The sequence below is a fragment of the Bubalus kerabau genome, chromosome 9, assembly GCF_029407905.1.
Source record: "Bubalus kerabau isolate K-KA32 ecotype Philippines breed swamp buffalo chromosome 9, PCC_UOA_SB_1v2, whole genome shotgun sequence".
NCBI classification, from domain to species: Eukaryota; Metazoa; Chordata; class Mammalia; order Artiodactyla; family Bovidae; genus Bubalus; species Bubalus kerabau.
Window position 1 is genome coordinate 52,091,241 of NC_073632.1, and position 23,872 is coordinate 52,115,112.

Here is a 23,872-nt window from a genome sequence, read left to right on the forward strand (position 1 = left end):
TAATGCTTGCCAATAGAGCTTACAGCATAATACATTTTTATGTTTTCTTGCTTTCAAAGTTTTAATCCAACCATCAGCATCAGATTGCTTTTTGTTGTAACTAAATAAAAATCAACTGAAAGTGACCTAAAAGAACATACATATTTTGTGTAACAAGGCATTTAAAATTTCAGTTGTTCCAGTCTTATTTAATTTAGTGTTCATATGACATCATCAAGATTCCAGTGCCTCTCCATCTCTCCTCTATAACAAGTTGGTTTGTCTTTTACCTGAATTTCCTCATGGCCCCAAAATGGCTGCCATCATTCCAACCCTCAAATCCAAATAGAAAGGTCCAGAGATAGCACTGAGTCTGTTTCCTTTTGTGTGTTTCTCTTTGTATCAATAAAGAACAGTCCCCCTGAGCTTCCAGCATATTTTACACCTCACTGTTGGAAGGACAGAGGCACAGGGAGGAATAGTAGTTTAGTGGGCAATAAAAAACATTTGTCACAAAGTTGGAGTTTGACATACTAAACACAGGGAGGAAAGCTTTCCTAGAAGAGAGGGTAGTCTCACGTGCTTGATTACTGAAAACATTTTGACTTCAACCTTTCCCCACTTTCACAAAGGGATGAAGCAATTTCTTGTTTGTTGACAGAACATGGGTTTTAGATGTGATCTTAGGTGATTCCCAAGTAGGGTCAGTGTTAGTGTTTCTTCTGAAGTTTCCTCATCTTAATAACTTTACCCTTTTGTAAGAAGAGTTCAGTGTTGTAGAGACCTGGAGAACACATCTACTATGTCTTTCCCTTCTTAAACTTAGGGAATGATATGAGTAAGAATCAGAGATCTATTCTCTATTCGCTGACATCTCTCTGAAGCAAAATGAATAATACTGAAGAAGTTTATCAAAGTCTCTCAGTAAGTAGAGAGGATAGCAGGGAAATGAATTTTGGGGACTGTAGCATATGAAGACTTCTCTAGGATCTGAGGATGCAGAGATTACAGTCTCCTTAAGTAACTTATTTCAGAGTCTAGCTATTCCCACTATCCCCTCACACTGCAAATCTTCCAGGTTCCCTGTTTTGTTTTGTTTTGTTTTCCCCTGGAAAGGGGATATTCATGGGTTTCTATGTGCTATGTAATAATCCCAGTTCTTGAGAAATGACTAAGAAAGGCAAAAAGAAAAGTGACTGTGAGAAAATAAAAAAGTGGGGAGACAGGGAAGAGAAAAAAAAAAAACAGATGACTTGGATATTTCAGAATTGAAAAAGAGGAGTTTAGTAAGCAAAAGAAAATTGAGGAACAAACAAAAAAGTCTACTTCTCTGTCTTTGAAGATATTATCTATAATTCTAGGGTAGAAGTCAAATGGCAAAGAGTGGAAATGAAGCATAGGAAGGATACTGTATTTTCTAGGTTTTTATTTGAAAGAAAACATTCAGATACTCAGCACACACGTGGTGGTGACTTTAAAGCTGTTTCCTTTTGTGCCTTCTCTTTTTTTCAACTTTAGATTCCCTAGTTCCCCACACAGTTTTATTTTTAAGGCTTTTGTGCAAGACAAAATGACCAGAGAAGAACTGTTTTTTAAAAAAGGGTTTGAAGTTTGTTTGCTTAACAAAGTGTTTGCAGTCATAATTAGGTTGCATATTAAAGTTCAAAACCATCTCATGTTGGAAGTGACTTAAAATTGTTACCATCTGATGGCTTTGTGGGTAGAGCTTTCAGAAATGGCACTTGCACGCACTAAGGGATAAAAACACAGTTTCTGGGCATTGCCCTCGGGAGACTTCAAGGATCTGGGCAACACTCAGACGGCAGACTTCCCATAATGGCATCACGGGTCTTAAATCTGACCATTGTGACACTAGGCCTTGATCCGTTGGAGTCATCCCAGTTTGATTCAGTCTCTTTGCTATTCTTATCTCTTTGGAGTTCTCACTTCTTGTCTCCGGACCACTCATCTATCTGTGGGAACAGAGAAGCCATGCTGAGTTGTATTTCCTGAATAAAGTTCTGTAACTCTCGCCATGGGAAATCCATTACGAAGTCAGGTTTTCTGGGGAAGAGAGAGAGTGACAAAGAGAAGGAAGAGAGAGAGAGACTGATTTAGGGTGCCCAGGGTGAGTCAGCTCCTCATCTGTTGTGTTGAAAGACAAAACTGTCTTTAATTTAACCAGTACTCACTTCCATCTTCACTGTAATGTGAAGCCTATTTGGGAACAGAAAGAGAAGTTTTATATGACAGATTTCAAACATCTTGCCCCAGGCAAAAGCCTCACTATTTCTGAGAGGGAAATCTCTTTCCCAGTCTCCACACCTGAATCTTTTCACTCAGAAGGAAATGAAACATTGGAAGTTTGTCTGTTCTAAGGATAAGCACAAGGCAAGAATTAGGTCCTAATAAACCCCATGATGGGGCATAACTATGCATGAGGTAGTACAGATGACCATGCTGTTTGGAGCCCTCACAGGCATTGTGTTGGCTGAATGCAGTCTATATGTGGGTTTGGTCTAAATCTGGAAACCCAGGTTTGTATCAGATCTAAACATGAGAACAGATTTTTTTTCCCCCTTAAGTAACTTCCATATTAGACTCATAATTTAACCTGGGTCAACTTGAAGATGAATTTTAGCTATTATCTCATTTGTCTTTAATATGGATGCCGGTTCCCTTTAACTTCTTTTATGATATTCCCCCTGATAGGAAATGCTTGCAAGTATACCCATTCTGCTTTATAAAATAAACACACTAAAAAAGTGGGGTCAGAGTTTGGCAGGAAGCCAACATAATGACAAAAGAAGCAACTAAGTCATTGGCTTTGTGATTCAAAACAGAACAATTTTAAACAAAATAAGAATAAAAAAAATATAGGCTTGACTTTATAGTGAGCAGACAGGTTCATTTTGAGGGGTGGATTGGGGTGTAAAGTCGTATGTGCAGAGGGAGGACAAAACTAAACAGAATTATTTGTAAAACTTTTCTAAAAGTTAATTTTGGAAGATTTACTTGAAATCTGCATCAAAACCAGGTGCTGTCAGCAAACTTTAACAAATGAATGCTGTCTTTTCCCCTCCTTACCCTACAATAGCAATGATTAGAAAACAGCAAAGAGTGCTCTGGGAGGACCCAGAGGGATGGTATGGGGAGGGAGGAGGGTGGAGGGTTCAGGATGGGGAACACATGTATGCCTGTGGCGGATTCACTTCGATATATGGCAGAACCAATACAATATTGTAAAGTTTAAAAATAAAATTAAAAAAAAAAAGAAAATAGCAAAGAGTAGATGTTAGTCATCATGGCACTCTTCTATGCATGGAGCCCCACCATATAGATAGCAGATACATCACTTTAGTCAGAGAATAGAATCAATTTGGACCAATCACACTACTTACTGAAGCTGGGTCTTTGCATTGCAGGCAGATTCTTTACCGACTGAGCTACAACGGAAGCCCCCTACTTTTGCAAAGTAACCCTTTATTCATAAGCATCTAAAAATCACTGGAATCTAGTAGTACAGAAATAATACAGCCACAGGGAGAAACCCTGAATCCAGCATTAGTTATAAGATAATGTCCCTTAATTCAGTGAAGTTTTAAAATGGCAATTGGGATTGGCCATCTTCTTAAGCAAACTTATTTACTTAATACATTTGAAGCTTTTGAGAGTTTACTGCCTTTGAATATCTCTTACTTGAAAAATAAGTGTATTATATACAAATAAAAAAAGGTCTCAAAGGTTTCAAAAGGAATGGTCTTTAGTGATAGTCTACAAAAAGATTAATAAATGTAAAAACCAGGTTAAACAGAATGGATATAAGGATGAGTTGTTACCTTTGGAAATACGTGTCTGAGACCCATGAAAAATTCACTTGTTGAAACCTCAGATATCTATATATTCTGTTCTTAACACTCATCCACTATTCCCTTTGGATAAATTCTACCTCTTGCATCAGAGGATATTAGAACTGAGATATCCAGACAAGCTCCTCATTGAGTGACTCTTCCATCTGAAAGTTCTGGAAGAGGAACGAGTTACATGGCAGATGAGTAAAGGGAACCTACATAGACCCAAATCTTTAAATTCAGAATCAAGAAGGAAAAGTCCAGATCTCTTTGTTAAACTCCAACCATGAATGACAGGCTTCCCTGGTGGCTCAGAGGGTAAAGCGTCTGCCTGCAATGTGTGAGACCCTGGTTTGATCCTTGGGTCAGGAAGATCCCCTGGAGAAGGAAATGGCAACCCACTCCAGTACTCTTGCCTGGAAAATCCCATGGACAGAGGAGCCTGGTAGACTAAAGTCCATGGGGTCGCAAAGAATCAGACACAACTGAGTGACTTCACTTCACTTACGAATGACTGCTACAGCACAATAAAATGATCATTGTGATTAACCCAAGTGAAAAATCAGTTGTAATTATGTAATTAGTTGATCACATGAGGGGAGCAGGGTATGATATTAGCAAGGAACAACACAGTATTTTCCTCATGGATATGGATATGGCCTTTTCACTATTTCTACACCTTGTGTACTAGTCCCAGCTATGTTCTATTTCTGGCTCCTTCAGCCTGGAGAAGGAGATGAAGTAAAGTAAAAGGGAAAATACACCTTATTTGGCCATTGTTGTTGCAACATGACTTCGAGGCTATCTGTGCAGCAGGAGCCCAGTTATGGGTCCTATCTCTCACGGGGTGCTGACCTAGGCACTTGGGATGGACTCACTCAGCCTCCTCCTCTATTGCTTCCAGTAGGAAGGGTTGTACACATGTAAATTGCATTTTCCAGACCCCCTTGTGCAGGTAGAGGCGTACAGTGAATTTATTTCAGTCAGATGGATTCATTCACCAGGAGATTTGGATTTCCCAGGTAGCTCAGTGGTAAATAATCTGCCTGCCACTGCAGGAGACACAGGTTCAATCTCTGGGTCAGAAAGATCCACTGGAGAAGGGAATGGCAACCCATTCCAATATCCTTGCCTGGAAAATCCCACGGATAGAGAAGCCTGGCAGGCTATCGTCCAGGAGGTCATGAAGAGCTGGCCACGACTGAGTGACTAACATTTCCTTCCTTCTACTTACTGTGACTGATTTTCCAGATTGGAGGCTAATGTCCTGCTTGGAGGGTTGACTGGGGAGGAGGTGGCTGTGGCCAGTTGGGCAGTCAGCAAGATGAGATTTTTTTACAACAGCACTGAAGTAAAATCACTACCTGGGACAAGCTTTTACCAAAACTCTAGCTGTTGAAACAGTGTTTATTCTCCATGCTCATTCCTGTTCCAAACACTGCATTTTAAAAATTATTTGCTCTGTTTTTTCATATTTGTATATATTTTTCCCTAAAAAGGCTAATGGTAAAGTTCCAGATTGAAACTAAGGAAAGAAATCTTTGAAATTTACTAGTCATTCAAAAAGTAATATGACTGCATTAAAAAAAAACAAAAACCAAAAAGCAAAAACCAAGAAAACCAGAAAACATAACCTAGAAATATTTGTCTTTTTAAAAACGAATAGAATAACAACTAGTTCACATGTGTGTGCCTGGATTTCCTAAAGTAGAGAAGCAATGATTGGCTTAGCCAATTAAACAATTAAATTCCCTTCCAATTCTGATACCATATTGCTCTCTATGAGACAGCAGAACCAAAATGGCCAAACATCAGTTAGTTTAGGAAACACTGCTCAAAGATCTCAGATAGCCTAAAAACAAATCAAAATGCCCAGTTGAATTGAATGTCCACACAAAATCCTGTATCAGTCATACAATTGTGTCTGACTCCTTGCAACCCCATGGACTGCAGCATGCCACGCTTCCCTGTCCATTACCAACTCCCAGAGCTTGCTCAAACTCATGTACATTGAGTTGGTGATGTCATCCAACCATCCCATTCTCTGTTGTCCCCTTCTCCTCCTGCCTTCAATCTTTCCCAGCATCAGGGTCTTTTCCAATGAGTCAGTTCTTCGCATCAGGTGGCCAAAGTATTGGAGTTTCAGCTTCAGCATCAGTCCTTAAATGAATATTCAGGACTACTTTCCTTTAGGATTGCCTGGTTGGATCTCCTTGCAGTCCAAGGGACTCTCAAGAGTCTTCTCCAACACCATAGTTCAAAAGAATCAGTTCTTCCACACTCCACTTTCTTTATGGTCCAACTCACATCCATACATGACTACTGGAAAAACCATAGCTTTGCTTATATGGACCTTTATTGGCAAAGTAATGTCTCTGCTTTTTAATATGCTGTCTATACTGGTCATAGTTTTTCTTCCAAGAAGGAAGTTTCATTTTAATTTCATGGCTTCGGTCACCATCTTCAGTGATTTTGGAGTCCAAGAAGATAAAAGTCTGTCACTATTTTCATTGTTTCCCCATCTGTTTGCCATGAAGTGATGGGACCAGATGCCATGATCTTCATTTTTTGAATATTGAGTTTTAAGCCAGCTTTTTTACTCTCCTCTTTCACTTTCATCAAGAGGCTCTTTAGTTCTTCTTCACTTTCTGCCATAAGGGTAGTATCATCTGCATATCTGAGGTTATTGATATTTCTCCTGGCAATCTTGATTCCAGCTTGTGCTTCATCCAGCCTAGCATTTCACTTGATGTACTCTGCATATAAGGTAAATAAGCAGGGTAACAATACATAGCCTTGTCATACTCCTTTCCCAACCAATCCATTTTTCCATGTTCAGTTCTAGCTGTTGCTTCTTGGCCTGCATACAGATTTCTCAGGAGGCAGGTAACGTGGTCTGGTATTCTCATCTCATTAAGAATTTGCCACAGTTTGTTATGATCCACATAGCCAAAGGCTTTAGCATAGTCAATACAGCAGAAGTAGATATTTTTCTGGGATTCTCACTTTTTCTATGATCCAATGGATGTTGGCAATTTGATCTCTGGCTCCTCTGCCTTTTCTAAATCCAGCTCGAACAACTGAAAATTGTATAAACATACAAATGTTTATAGTACCTTTATTCATGATTGACAAAACTTGGAAGCAACCAAGATTGTCCACTGGTAAGTGAATGGATAAATAAATTATGGTCCATCCAGACAATGGAATACTATTCAGCACTAAAAAGAAATGAGCTATCAAACTTTGAAAATACATGGAGGAAACTTAAATGCTTATTACTAAGTGAAAGAAGCCAATTTGAAAAGGCTACCTTCTGTATAATTCACACATGTGACATTCTGAAAAGGCAAAACTATAATAAAAAGATCAGTGGTTGCCACGGGTTAAGGGTTAGGAGTTATGAGGAGGATGAATAGGCAGAACACAGAGGATTCTGGGGCAGTGGAACTATTCTGTAGAATACTACAAAGGTGGCCACATGCCACTGTATGTGTGTCATGATTTCACCAAGAGTGAACAATCATGTACACTATCGACTATGGGCAATCACGATGTATCGGTGTAGATTCATTGATTATAATGAAGGCACCACTTGGGTGGAGGGTATTTTACTTGTGTAAGGACAGGGATGGATGAGAACACTCTTTCCTTTCTACTCAATTTTGTTGTGAACCTAAAACTCCTCTTAAAAAATAAGATAATTTGAGAAACAAACAAAACAGCTAAATCACTATTAGCCCAAGTTTCTTGAGAAATAATTATATATTAGGCAAAATAAATTGTTGTTTAAGTTAAGGCTATTCATGTACCACAAAAGGCAACATGTCTTGATCATCTTTTGCCAAATGTTTTCATGAAACTTGGGTGAAAGAAATCAAGGAAGCAAGATGTTAACTGAATCCAAGCCCAACTTAGTAACTCCCAACAATGTCTCCCAAACTGGCAGGGTAGAGATGAACCATTGGCTGACATCCAGAGGTCTTAGATCAAGAAGTAACAATCACCCTGTTGCATTTTCCAAGAAATACAAGTTGAACTTTGAACATGACTATTTCCTGAGGAGCAATTAGTCAAATGTCAGTTCTTAGTTTATAATGCTCAGGATGAAAAAAAAAAAAAAATGATGGAACAGGGAATAATTTCTTTCAAGAGCCATGTGGAATTGTCCCATTATCCATATCCAAAGAATGGCCATATCCACTCTTTCAGGAAGTGAATTCTTTTGGTGTAGTATTCAGTAGATTTGGTAATATGGGACGTTAGTCTCTGTCTCCAATTCTGCTGAATGATCTTAATGCAGATGTAATGGAAGATAAATTGCTTGTTTCCTGCCCATTTCTATCCATTTAAATGAGAATTCTGAGCATGAAAAACAGTGTTTTGAGAGTAATCAATTCAAGAGTAATCAATATTCAAAGTATTTATTAAGTGTATAGCATCATGAGGCCATCTAGTGGCGAACCCACAAGAAAAATGCCTCAAAAATCCCACAGAAAATAGAAATTTTCCATAAAGTGAAGAAGAACTATAAGAGCCTCTTGATGGTAGTGAAAGAGGAGAGTGAAAAAGTTGGCTTAAAACTCAACATTCAGAAAACTAAGATCATGGCATCTGGTCCCATCACTTCATGGCAAATAGATGGGGAAACAATGGAAACAGTGAGAGACTTTATTTTTTTGGGCTCCAAAATCACTGCAGATGGTGACTGCAGCCATGAAATTAAAAGACACTTGCTCCTTGGAAGAAAAGTTATGACCAACCTAGACAGAATATTAAAAAGCAGAGACATTACTTTGCCAATAAAGGTCTGTCTAGTCAAAGCTATGGTTTTTCCAGTAGTCATGCATGGATGTGAGAGTTGGACTATAAAGAAAGCTGAGAAGTGAAGAATGGATGCTTTTGAACTGTGGTGTTGGAGAACACTCTTGAGAGTCTGTTGGACTGCACAGAAGTCAAACCAGGCAATCCTAAAGGAGATCAGTCCTGAATAATCATTGGAAAGACTGATGCTGAAGCTGAAACTCTAATACTTTAGCTACCTGATGTGAAGAACCGACTCATTGGAAAAGACCCTGATGCTGGGAGGGACTGGGGGCAGGAGGAGAAGGGGAAGACAGAGGATGAGATGGCTGGATGGCATCACCAACATGATGGACATGAGTTTAAGTAGGCTCTGGGAGTTGGTAATGGCCAGGGAAGCCTGGTGTGCTGCAGTCCATGGGGTCACAAAGAGTCGGACATGACTGACCGACTAAACTGAACTGAGCCCGTGAAATAATGGTCCCAATAAAGTAGGGTGGTGACTTGGAGTTCTTTAATGAAAGCAGTGGGGCTTTATGTTCTATTACATTGCCTTAGATTCTTGAAGATCAAACCATGTCAGATTAATCATAATCATTGCATCAAAAGCTTTATGACCTCTTAATGGTTAGATATGGTCCACTACAATAGGGTTTATCATCTCAGAGTAGAGGAATATAGCCCAGAGAGACAATGAGAAAGTTCTCCGGGGACTGAACTTTCACTGTTGATTTTTTTCCATCAGTGAAATGGTTGCCTTGGAAGTGAATTGGGAGTCCTGGGCAGGGAGCAAGCACCATTCAAAAAAGAAAGAAACTAATAGTATAAATTGGAAAAATTGATCATCCTATTTCATAAATGACTTACAGGAGTTTCTTTCTACATTCTTAAATTCCCAACAGCAGCCAGCAGAACAGATGCATATGTGTACGTGTATGTCACACGTCATATATACAAGTTGCTTTATAAGACTAAATAAAAGTGTAATAAAATTAGCCTAGGCCTTAAACTTGTTTCTTCTAAGCTTTAGATATAGTTTCTGTAATTCAAAACTTTAATTTTTTTCTTTGTTCTGTTGAAAGCAACCCTATTATTTAAAGACATTGGAAGACATCTCCTTAATTATTTCTTCTGGATAACAAGTCACAAGCTTCACATCTTACATTCTTCTCTGATAAACATGTTTTTCAGATAAAATCCCGTGACAATAGATCCCTTTAAAAGAAAACATTTTTTATAGTAAAGCTGTTTATATGACCTGACAGACATTGGTCTATGATAACAGTGTTTTGGGGAAAGTAACTAAAGCATTTCCTCCATAATAAACTCAACAAATATTTTTATTAGTCTCCCTCTATGCGCCTGCTAGTCTGTATAATAAAATTAACTAATTGTTGGCAGTTGGCACTGGGAAGAAAGATTGAAAACTTATTGCAACATAGACCTTAACAGACTTTATGTCTTGCCATTAAGTAGTAAGAACTTTTCAACTTTCTTTCACCTTCCCTATATCAGGGATTCTAACCCTCCCTGTAAGGAAATACTACTATTATTAATAAATCCATAAACCTACCAAAACAAAGCAGTGAATACATACACCAAAATTTTTTTTCAAAAAGAGGGTTTGGGGGCCAGCATTAGGAAAAATAAAATGGGAGAGCTGTCTGAAAATGAAACCTCCCATTCCCATCTTTCCTACCCTCTGTTTGTTTCCCTAGTATGGAAATTCACTCAGTCATATCTGACTTTTTGCCACCCCATGGACTATACAGTTCATGAACTTCTTCAGGCCAGAATACTAGAGTGGGTAGCTGTTCCCTTCTCCAGGGGATCTTCCCAACCCAGGGATTGAACCCAGTTCTCCCACATTGCAGGAGGATTCTTTACAAGCTGAGCCACCAGGGAAGCCTATTCCTGGCATTGATTCCTTTTCTCTTCAGGTCTTTTCCTTTTCTCTCTTTTTTAGTCCAGAAGACTGAATATTATTTTCAGTAATATATCCATTATCCTAAATTTACCCTCATGAAATGATTTGTCAAGTTCACTGGTTTGTTTTAATAGAATTTTACCTGCCTTCCATTAAGCTTGTCTTTTTCCCCCTGATTTTCATCTCTGCTGACTCTGTAGCCAATGTATTCAGTGATCTTCAACTCTTTCACTTTCTAAAGGCAATCTTGGATCCACCCAATTCTCTGAGTACTGAATCCAGAAATAAGTGGGTCTTGTGTATATTGTGTGCATTATGTTGTGCATTGCTTTCCCTGGTGTCTCAGATGGTAAAGTGGCTGCCTGCAATGCAGGAGACCTGGGTTCGATCCCTGGGTTGGGAAGATCCTCTAGAGAAGGAAATGGCAACCCACTCTAGTACTCTTGCTTGGAAAGTTCCATGGATGGAGGAGCCTGGTAGGCTACAGCCCAGGGGTCGCAAAGAGTAGGACACGACTGAGTGACTTCACTTTTCTGTATATTAGATTCCAATGCTCTTAGAGTTATAGGGTTCTCAGAGAAGCCTAGTTACTTTCAAGTGATCCAAGGGACCAAGTCATTCTGAGCTTAGTTCAGAATAATTTGTTTCACTAGGTTAATCTTGGTTCTGCCCCTGCCTTTTCTAGCATGTTCCTCCAATTGGCCAGGGGCCAGGGCTGGGCTGGAGCTCCTGGAATCTTTTAAGAGAGGAATTAATTAATCTGGCTGGAGATTAAACCAAACTGGAGACGGTAAAGTTCTTCAAATTTTGCAACCACTGCCTGGGGGAATTGCAGGGGTGCAGTGGGCATCTTTTTTTCATCTTCTTCCTAAAAAGGGAAATTAAAATATATGCAAAATATTTTGCATTTTCTGAGAAAAATTTTAAGGGAAAACACATATAGCACAATTTGGCTTTCCCTAAACTAGTCAAATCAGTTGTATCTTTATTAACTGTAAAGATGTAACTTGCATACAAGTCAATTTTCTGGTTATACTGACTTTTAAGTGTCTGTAGTTTTAGTTACAAAGGAGTTGCAGTGAATCACTTTTTAAGGTGTCTACAATGATTATAGGTTTCTCCTATTAAGGAGAACCAAGCAAAGAACAGAAGAATCCATCAATAGTAGAATAAAATAATGAAGCAATCATCAGATCTTAATGTTCCCTACAGCATCAAACTGATATTTATTTTCAGAAAAGACTCTGAGAAATTAAAAGTGCAGGAGGAAAACATTCAGCACATATTTGCTGAGTATCTGTTTTCTATCCTGAGTTTTTTGAATAAACACCATTAAAACATTCTCATTTATTGTTTTCACTTTTGAACATGCCAATGTCCTTTAAAAGTTTTTCATTCTATTGATTTATTTTTTATTGAGGTAACAGTGTATAACATCAGAAGTTTCATTTGTGCAACATTACAGTTCTACTTCTATATACACTATAGTTGTCTCACCACCAAAAACTGAGTTTTAATCTGGCCAACTACAGTGCAACCTCTTTACCCATTTCCCCCTCCTACTCCTCACCCCATCCCTCCCCCTCTAGCAACCAGTACTCTGTTCTCTTTATCTACGTGTGTATTTTTGGTTTATTCATTTATGTTGTTTCTTTGTGTTTTATATTCCACTCAAGAGTGAAATCATAAGATATTTGTCCCTCCCCATCTGACTTATTTCATTTAGCGCGATACCCTCAAGGTTGTTGCAAATGGAAATTTTTTCCCACGTTTACTAAGCATTTGTATTTATCAGTCTTCTCATTAATATTTTTGTCTTTGATGTCACACATTGAAAAGTTTTCCTCTCCTAAGACTATATAGTCACTTACATTTTATTCTAGTATAATTATGATCTTATTTTTTGCATTTTATTTTTTTATTCTTTTTTTTTTTTAATTTTTAAACTTTACAATATTGTATTAGCTTTGCCAAATATCGAAATGAATCCGCCACAGGTATACCTGTGTTCCCCATCCTGAACCCTCCTCCCTCCTCCCTCCCCATACCCTCCCTCTGGGTCGTCCCAGTGCACCAGCCCCAAGCATCCAGTATTGTGCATCGAACCTGGACTGGCGACTCGTTTCATACATGATATTATACATGTTTCAATGTCATTTTAATATTTAAACCATCTGGGATTCATTTTGGTGCCTTGTACATTGTAGTAATTTAACTCAATATTTTCCCACATGGTTAGCTGGTAGTCTTAATCAGAAATTAGGTAGTCCATTTTTTTCTTTTATGATTTGAGATGTTAGCTTATCATGTGCTAATATTTATATCTTTCGAAGAAGCACAAGCTGGAATCAAGATTGCCGGGAGAAATATCAATACCCTCAGATATGCAGATGACACCACCCTTATGGCACAAAGTGAAGAGGAACTCAAAAGCCTCTTGATGAAGGTGAAAGAGGAGAGTGAAAAAGTTGGCTTAAAGCTCAACATTCAGAAAACGAAGATCATAGCATCCGGTCCCATCACTTCATGGGAAATAGATGGGGAAACAGTGGAAACAGTGTCAGACTTTATTTTTTGGGGCTCCAAAATCACTGCAGATGGTGACTGCAGCCATGAAATTAAAAGACACTTACTCCTTGGAAGGAAAGTTATGACCAACCTAGATAGAATATTCAAAAGCAGAGACATTACTTTGCCAACAAAGGTCCGTCTAGTCAAGGCTATGGTTTTTCCAGTGGTCATGTATGGATGTGAGAGTTGGACTGTGAAGAAAGCTGAGCGCTGAAGAATTGATGCTTTTGAACTGTGGTGTTGGAGAAGACTCTTGAGAGTCCCTTGGACTGCAAGGAGATCCAACCAATCCATTCTGAAGGAGATCAGCCCTGGGATTTCTTTGGAAGGAATGATGCTAAAGCTGAAACTCCAGTACTTTGGCCACCTGATGCGAAGAGTTGACTCATTGGAAAAGACTCTGATGCTGGGAGGGATTGGGGGCAGGAGGAGAAGGGGGCGCCAGAGGATGAGATGGCTGGATGGCATCACTGACTCGATGGACGTGCGTCTGGGTGAACTCTGGGAGTTGGTGATGGACAGGGAGGCCTGGTGTGCTGCGATTCATGGGGTGGCAAAGAGTGGGACATGACTGAGTGACTGAACTGAACTGAACTGAATTCTTTACAGTATTTATATTCTCTTTCATAGTTTATTTTTGACATTTGCGTTAAGTTTAATAAGTATTATCTAAGTTTGTTCTAAAACTTCTGAGATGTGGATTCGATCACTGGGATGGGGGATTCCCTGGAGTACGTAGGAACTGTCAACCAACTCCAGTATAAGTGCTTGGAAAATTCCATGGACAGAGGAGCCTAGCAAACTATAGTCCATGGGGTCACAAATAGTCGGACATGACTGAACAAACACATGTGCATGCTAAAACATCTAGGTCAGCTGATGTATATTTTCAGTTAAAAATATTAGAAAGGATAAATGATTTCTTTTTTCTCTTTATCCTATGGATCAAAGAACAGGCCTTTGTGCTATTTTTATACATTAGAAACAGTAGGGATAAGTATGGAATTTGTAGACTTATTGTTGTAGGAATGAGGACAATGATAGCTGAAAATTTTTCTCTTTTAGGAAACTAAAAGTAGAATAAAATAATATTTGCTTATTTCCCTATATGAAATTTGTGTGATTTTTCTTTCCTTTTGAAATTCAAAATGTTGACCTAGTTAAGTCATTTCATTAATTTTGCATCATACTTTATAAACTTTTAAATTCTAAGGATCTTAATTCTGAGTCTCCCAACAGTTTGCTGCTGCTGCTGCTGCTGCTATTAAGTCACTTCAGTCGTGTCCGACTCTGTGCGACCCCATGGACTGCAGCCTACCAGGCTTCTCTGTCCATGGGATTCTCCAGGCAAGAACACTGGAGTAGGTTGCCATTTCCTTCTCCAATGCATGAAAGTGGAAAGTGAAAGGCAAGTTGCTCAGTCGTGTCTGACTCTTAGCAACCCCATGGACTGCAGCCTACCAGGCTCCTCCATCCATGGGATTTTCCGGGCAACAGTACTGGAGTGGGGTGCCATTGCCTTCTCTCTTTGAGATTATGTTCTAATATTTTTTTTACATATCCTGTCCTGCTGTTTGCAATGTGTTAATGCTCTGAGCTTCAAGCGACTTAAAGTCAAGTTTATGTTTCAGATCTGTATATTTCCAGATCCTCAGTGCAGTGCTGGGCCAGAGAAGATGAGGAATAAAAGTCTATTGTATTATATTGCAATAAACTTACTCAAAGTAAGAAAAATGTAAAATTATTACAAAATAATTTCCTGTGGCAACAATAATTATATCTGGAAAAGATCAGTTTCCATTCCAGTCTCAAAGGCAATGCCAAAGAATGTTCAAACTACCATACAGTTGCACTCATTTCACATGATAGCAAGGTAATGTTCAAAATCCTTCCAGCTAGTCTTCACTAGTACATGAACTGAGAACTTCCAGATGTACAAGATGGGTTTTAAAAAGGCAGAGGAATCAGAGATCAAATTGCCAATACATGCTGGATCACAGAAAAAGCAAGGGAATTCCAAAAGAATATCTACTTCTGCTTCCTTGACTATACTAAAGCCTTTGTGTGTATCACAACAAACTGTGGGAAATTCTTAAAGAGATGGGAATACTGGACCACCTTACCTGTTTCCTGAAAAACCTGTATTCTGGTCAAGAAGCAACAGTTAGAACCAGACATGAAACAAAAGTCTGGTCCAAAATTGGGAAAGGAGTGTGACAGGTTGTACATTGTCACCCTGCTTATTTAATTTATATGCAGAGTACATCACATGAAATCCAGGCTGGATGAATCACAGACTGGAATCAAGGTTCCCAGGAAAACATCAACAACCTCAGATATGCAGATGATACCACTTTAATGGCAGAAAGTGAAGAGAAACTAAAGAGCCTCTTGATGAAGATGAAAGAGGAGAGTGAAAAGTTTGGCTTGAAATTCAGCATTAAAAAAACTAAGATCATGGCATCTGATCCCATTACTTCATGGCAAATAGAAGGAGAAAAAGTGGAAACAGCAATGGATTTGATTTTCTTGGGCTACAAAATCAGTGCAGATGGTGACCGCAGCCATGAAATTAAAAGATACTTGCTCCTTGGAAGAAAAGCTATGCCTGACCTAGACAGCATATTAAAAAGCAGAGACATTACTTTGCCAACCAAGATCTGTCTAGTCAAAGCTATAGGTTTTCCAGTGGTCATGTACGAATGTGAGAGTTGGACCATAAAGATGGGTGAGCACAGAAGAATTGATGCTTTCAAACTGTGATGCTGGAGAAGACTCTTGAGAGTCCCTCGGACTACAAGATTAAACCAATCAATCCTAAAGGAAATCAGTCCTGAAGATTCACTGGAAGGACTGATGCTAAAGCTGAAGCTCCAATACTTTGGCCACCTGACGCAAAGGCCAATTTATTGGAAAAGACTCTGATCCTGGGAAAGACTGAGGGCAGCAGGGGAGGGGGACAACAGAGGATGAGATGATTGAATGGCATCATCGGCTCAATGGACATGAGTTTGAGCAAACTCCAGAAGATAATGAAAGACAGGGACGCCTAAAGAGCTGCAGTCCATGGGATTGCAAAGAATTGGATACAACTTAGTGACTTAGCAACATAAAATGACTGATGTAGACCATAGTATTAGCTCTGGAGTCTTTCTAGAAATTATGATATTACATATAAAAATTTTAGACCAGAACTTTTAATGTTATCCTGTAACTTTAAAATCAAGCAAGCCCAGCCCAGCCCCATCCCAGCACCCCGACACTCCATTGTAGTGGTGGTAGAAAGGTAATAAAGTATTGAAATAGTGACTAGTATTTGCTGAGCATTTTAGGCAGAAGGACCACATCAAAGGCTCACATACATTATCTCATTTCACTTTCTCTACAAATTTGTTAGGCCTTGTATTTGCTGATGATGGGACTAGAGTGCAGAGAATCAAAAGTCCCTTCTAATCTTCAATAGTTGTTACATCCCTCAATAGTAAGTAGCAGAGTTGAGACTTGAGGCCAGATCTGGTTAATTCCAAAGTCTGTGATCTCACCATTAAACTGAACTGAATGGCTTTTTCTTTTCTCAAGTTGTCTCACTGTTCATGTCCAATGACACTGTAAAGTTCTTGGCTCCATATACATAATGCTTTTCCATTTTTTTTTTTCCAGTTTCCAGGACTCTGATCTGGCTCCATAAAACCTGAATATTTAGAATTAGAGGCCATGAAAATGGGAGGCTTACCTTGGCTCTAAAACTAAAAAGTCAATGTTATCACCTTTATTTTCTTTATATTTGCTTTTATCCACATCATTACATGCCTATTGTTTGAAGTGGCCAAAAAGAAGAAGTGGGGCATGGTCCCCGTCCATAAGAGAGTTAGAGTCTAGTTACATAGGATAGTATGTGAAGACATCACCCCACATTGTTTCTTTTTAAGCTGTTCACTCATGTAATAGCTTGGTGTGATGTTTCAAGTTGCTCTTCAATATTCTTAGGAAGATAAGGAGATTCTGATGCTGAAATGGTTATTCCTAATCATCCTTTATTCCAACCCCCTCAAGACCAAATCTTGGCCCATTGCAAGGGAATTTAGTTTCCTAGATTGCCCTCCTAGGTTCTCCAAAGCTAGGATATTATGAGATGCTATGTGTGTGGTGAGAAATCTAAGCTTTCAGTCTTGCATTAGATGATAATGCCTTGGAAGGGAAGTGGATCATGGTGTTTTTTTTCTCTGTCTTATTTGTTGGTGATGAAGCTGCCTTAAGGAGTGGCAGGGATAGCAGAGATTATGAAAAAGATGAGCAGAACAGTATGGCATATTAATTAAGGAGCTGAGCTTCAGATTCAGAATGTTCTGGTCCCAAGTCCCTTCTCCATCAGTTATCAGCTCTATGACCTTAGACAAGTTTCTTAAAATCCTCTAAGCCTCATTGTTCTCACAGTTTACATTGAGTAAATACTCAAATGATAGTTATAAATTTTAATATGAATTCACAGACTGTCTTGGAATATTTTATTTTTCCACCTAGCATTGATTTTTCCTTCTTTTGATAACAGTGATGTTGATTTTCTTACCTGTCCCTTGGTGTAATTGCCAAAGTGCTCAGTTCTCATTAAAAAGAGGTGGACATATGTCTGGAGCTAAGCCAATTAGACTCTCTTTTGGGGACTTTGAACCTTGAATTGACACTCTCAAGACTGTCCTTGGGTGTCTGCTGTCTGGATCACCGGAGCTGCAACACTTGCTGTCTCCTTTCAAATTTAGTACTTTGACGACCTAATGTCCATCTATGAAAATCCTCTTCTGCAAAACATTGGCCAGGCTTCATGTTGTTTACAACCAAAGAATCCTGCCTGCTAACACCTAGCCAATGTTTTCTACTCTTGTGTGAGTGATTTCTTTATCCTTGATTTACTCCAAAAAACCATTTTATCAATTACTGTGGTTCTAAGCATTCCTCTTGAAAGTCATTTGATAGCCATCCTAGTCTTGCATATTGTCTAATACTTCATTTTGAAGTGCACTCATTTCCTCCAAACTGTTTCTGAGCAAATCTAAACCCCATAACATCTGTGGTTGCCCCATTCGTTACTGGGAATCATGAATCTGTCTTCTCCATGGCTTGGTGTACCTCTGTTGCTGCCCTATCTGTTCTCCAGACCGAACATGCCCAGGGTTTTCATCTGCTCTCATAAGGTTTCATTTCCAAACCTTTTATTATGTTGGTTTCCCTCCTCTGAACTTCTTCCAGTTAGCTGGGAAGCAAGCACTCTCCACTAATATCATGTTATCATGGAGACCATGGAGGTCACATGCTGTCCAAGAGGTAACCATGTAACCCCACAGGCATGAAATTTTTTCTTCGTGCCTGAGGTAGCTGTGAATCTCTTGGGTCTCCTGCCCAGGCATACCCTGAGCATGCAACAAGTGCAAAGGGGTTAGCAGGCAGGTACCCACGTGTTCAGGGAAAGAGTCACTACTTACTCGAGCAGCACTAATCAGTTCAACTTTTTTTTGTGGCTACTTTGAACTGCAGCCTTCTTCCTAAATCAAAACACCAAACCTGGGTGATAGCTAACAATTACTGAGTTCTTATGATGAACTAGGGATTGTGCCAAATGCTTAACGTCTATGAACTCATTTAGTCCTTACAATAACCCCTTACATTAGGTGAAGATTACACTTCACAGTTAAGGAAACTGAGTTACACTGGCCTCAGCTTAGGAAACAATACAGAGGGTACTTGAGCCCCTGGATTTGACTGTGAAGCCCCCTTAACTACAGCCTTTAAATGTTTCAGTGTTCAGGAGGAACAAGCTAGCAAATGTTGGACAAAATATTAGGAGGGGCATGTACTTTCTTTTAAGGCAGAGTTTTATAATTCATATAGCATGGAAAAATGATTTCATAGAAAAAGTGTGAAAAATAACATGCATATTTCCTTTTCTGGAGATTAAAAATGATTATGGAGTATTGATGGCTTTTAAAAATCCTGATGTGTAGAAACCTGTTAACCCACATTCATTTTCTACATTTATTTTAATAGAGAACTCCCCTGCTTCACTAAAGAATTCAAAAACATAGACTTAACTGCTAGCTAGGGTGCTACACTAAGCAATACATCAGTATCAGTTCAGTTCAGTCACTCAGTTGTGTCCAGTTCTTTGCGACCCCATGAACCGCAGCACGCCAGGCCTCCCTGTCCATCACCAACTCCTGGAATTTACCCAAACTCATGTTCATTGAGTCGGTGATGCCATCTAACCATCTCATCCTCTGTCGTCCCCTTCTCCTCCTGCCTAGGGTCTTTTCAAATGAGTCAGCTCTTCGCATCAGGTGGCCAAAATACTGGAGTTTCAGCTTCAACATCAGTCCTTCCAATGAACACCCAGGACCCATTTCCCTTAGGATGGACTTGTTGGATCTCCTTGCAGTCCAAGGGACTCTCAAGAGTCTTCTCCAACACCACAGTTCAAAAGCATCAATTCTTTGGCGCTCAGCCCTCCTTATAGCCCAACTCTCACATCCATACATGACCACTGGAAAAACCATAGCCTTGACTAGACAGATCTTTGTTGACAAAATAACATCTCTGCTTTTTTTTTTTTTTAATTTTTATTTTATTTTTAAACTTTACAATATTGTATTAGTTTTGCCAAACATCAAAATGAATCTGCCACAGGTATACCTGTGCTCCCCATCCTGAACCCTCCTCCCTCCTCCCTCCCCATACCCTCCCTCTGGGTCGTCCCAGTACACCAGCCCAAGCATCCAGTATCGTGCATCAAACCTGGACTGGCGACTCGTTTCATACATGATATTATACATGTTTCAATGCCATTCTCCCAAAACTCCCCATCCTCTCCCTCTCCCACAGAGTCCATAAGACTGCTCTATACATCAGTGTCTCTTTTGCTGTCTCGTACACAGGGTTATTGTTACCATCTTTCTAAATTCCATATATATGTGTTAGTATACTGTATTGGTGTTTTTCTTTCTGGCTTACTTCACTCTGTATAATAGGTTCCAGTTTCATCCACTTCATTAGACCTGATTCAAATGTATTCTTTTTAATGGCTGCGTAATACTCCATTGTGTATATGTACCACTGCTTTCTTATCCATTCATCTGCTGATGGACATCTAGGTTGCTTCCATGTCCTGGCTATTATAAACAGTGCTGCGATGAACATTGGGGTACACGTGTCTCTTTCCCTTCTGGTTGCCTCAGTGTGTATGCCCAGCAGTGGGATTGCTGGATCATAAGGCAGGTCTATTTCCAGTTTTTTAAGGAATCTCCACACTGTTCTCCATATTGGCTGTACTAGTTTGCATTCCCACCAACAGTGTAAGAGGGTTCCCTTTTCTTCACACCCTCTCCAGCATTTATTGCTTGTAGACTTTTGGATTGCAGCCATTCTGACTGGCGTGAAATGGTACCTCATAGTAGTTTTGATTTGCATTTCCCTGATAATGAGTGATGTTGAGCATCTTTTCATGTGTTTGTTAGCCATCTGTATGTCTTCTTTGGAGAAATGTCTGTTTAGTTCTTTGGCCCATTTTTTGATTGGGTCATTTATTTTTCTGGAGTTGAGCTGTAGGAGTTGCTTGTATATTTTTGAGATTAGTTGTTTGTCAGTTGCTTCATTTGCTATTATTTTCTCCCATTCTGAAGGCTGCCTTTTCACCTTGCTAATACTTTCCTTTGTTGTGCAGAAGCTTTTAAGTTTAATTAGGTCCCATTTGTTTATTTTTGCTTTTATTTCCAACATTCTGGGAGGTGGGTCATAGAGGATCCTGCTGTGAGGTATGTCGGAGAGTGTTTTGCCTATGTTCTCCTCTAGGAGTCTTATAGTTTCTGGTCTTACGTTGAGATCTTTAATCCATTTTGAGTTTATTTTTGTGTATGGTGTTAGAAAGTGTTATAGTTTCATTCTTTTACAAGTGGTTGACCAGTTTTCCCAGCACCACTTGTTAAAGAGATTGTCTTTAATCCATTGTATATTCTTGCCTCCTTTGTCAAAGATAAGGTGTCCATATGTGCGTGGATTTATCTCTGGGCTTTCTATTTTGTTCCATTGATCAATATTTCTGTCTTTGTGCCAGTACCATACTGTCTTTATAACTGTGGCTTTGTAATAGAGCCTGAAGTCAGGTAGGTTGATTCCTCTAGCTCCTTTCTTCTTTCTCAAGATAGCTTTGGCTATTCAAGGTTTTTTGTATTTCCATACAAATTGTGAAATTATTTGTTCTAGCTCTGTGAAGAATACCGTTGGTAGCTTGATGGAGATTGCACTGAATCTATAAATTGCTTTGGGTAGTATACTCATTTTCACTATATTGATTCTTCCAATCCATGAACATGGTATATTTCTCCATCTATTAGTGTCCTCTTTGATTTCTTTCACCAGTGTTTTATAGTTTTCTATATATAGGTCTTTAGTTTCTTTAGGTAGATATATTCCTAAGTATTTTATTCTTTCCGTTGCAATGGTGAATGGAATTGTTTCCTTAATTTCTCTTTCTGTTTTCTCATTATTAGTGTATAGGAATGCAAGGGATTTCTGTGTGTTGATTTTATATCCTGCAACTTTACTATAATCATTGATTAGTTCTAGTAATTTTCTGGTGGAGTCTTTAGGGTTTTCTATGTAGAGGATCATGTCATCTGCAAATAGTGAGAGTTTTACTTCTTCTTTTCCAATTTGGATTCCTTTTATTTCTTTTTCTGCTCTGATTGCTGTGGCCAAAACTTCCAAAACTATGTTGAATAGTAATGGTGAAAGTGGGCACCCTTGTCTTGTTCCTGACTTTAGAGGAAATGCTTTCAACTTTTCACCATTGAGGATAATGTTTGCTGTGGGTTTGTCATATATAGCTTTTATTATGTTGAGGTATGTTCCTTCTATTCCTGCTTTCTGGAGAGTTTTTATCATAAATGGATGTTGAATTTTGTCAAAGGCTTTCTCTGCATCTATTGAGATAATCATATGGTTTTATTTTTCAATTTGTTAATGTGGTGTATTACACTGATTGATTTGCGGATATTGAAGAATCCTTGCATCCCTGGGATAAAGCCCACTTGGTCATGGTGTATGATCTTTTTAATGTGTTGTTGGATTCTGATTGCTAGAATTTTGTTAAGGATTTTTGCATCTATGTTCATCAGTGATATTGGCCTGTAGTTTTCTTTTTTTGTGGGATCTTTCTCAGGGTTTGGTATTAGGGTGATGGTGGCCTCATAGAATGAGTTTGGAAGTTTACCTTCCTCTGCAATTTTCTGGAAGAGTTTGAGCAGGATAGGTGTTAGCTCTTCTCTAAATTTTTGGTAGAATTCAGCTGTGAAGCCGTCTGGACCTGGGCTTTTGTTTGCTGGAAGATTTTTGATTACAATTTCAATTTCCATGCTTGTGATGGGTCTGTTAAGATTTTCTATTTCTTCCTGGTCCAGTTTTGGAAAGTTGTACTTTTCTAAGAATTTGTCCATTTCTTCCACGTTGTCCATTTTATTGGCATATAATTGTTGATAGTAGTCTCTTATGATCCTTTGTATTTCTGTGTTGTCTGTTGTGATCTCTCCATTTTCATTTCTAATTTTATTGATTTGATTTTTCTCCCTTTGTTTCTTGATGAGTCTGGCTAATAGTTTGTCAATTTTATTTATCCTTTCAAAGAACCAGCTTTTGGCTTTGTTGATTTTTGCTATGGTCTCTTTTGTTTCTTTTGCATTTATTTCTGCCCTAATTTTAAAGATTTCTTTCCTTCTACTAACCCTGGGGTTCTTCATTTCTTCCTTTTCTAGTTGCTTTAGGTGTAGGGTTAGGTTATTTATTTGACTTTTTTCTTGTTTCTTGAGGTATGCCTGTATTGCTATGAACTTTCCCCTTAGGACTGCTTTTAAAGTGTCCCATAGGTTTGGGGTTGTTGTGTTTTCATTTTTATTAGTTTCTATGCAAATTTTGATTTCTTTTTTGATTTCTTCTGTGATTTGTTGGTTATTCAGCAGCATGTTGTTCAGCCTCCATATGTTGGAATTTTTAATAGTTTTTCTCCTGTAATTGAGATCTAATCTTACTGCACTGTGGTCAGAAAAGGTGCTTGGAATGACCTCTATTTTTTTGAATTTACCAAGGCTAGCTTTATGGCCCAGGATGTGATCTATCCTGGAGAAGGTTCCATGTGCGCTTGAGAAAAAGGTGAAATTCATTGTTTTGGGATGAAATGTCCTATAGATATCAATTAGGTCTAACTGGTCTATTGTATCATTTAAAGTTTGTGTTTCTTTGTTAATTTTCTGTTTAGTTGATCTATCCATAGGTGTGAGTGGGGTATTAAAGTCTCCCACTATTATTATGTTATTGTTAATTTCTCCTTTCATACTTGTTAGCATTTGTCTTATATATTGCAGCGCTCCCGTGTTGGGTGCATATATATTTATAATTGTTATATCTTCTTCTTGGAGTGATCCTTTGATCATTATGTAGTGACCATCTTTGTCTCTTTTCACAGCCTTTGTTTTAAAGTCTATTGTATCTGATATAAGTATTGCTACTCCTGCTTTCTTTTGGTCCGTATTTGCATGGAAAATCTTTTTCCAGCCCTTCACTTTCAGTCTGTATGTGTCCCCTGTTTTGAGGTGGGTCTCTTGTAGACAACATATGTAGGGGTCTTGTTTTTGTATCCATTCAGCTAGTCTTTGTCTTTTGGTTGGGGCATTCAACCCATTTACGTTTAAGGTAATTACTGATA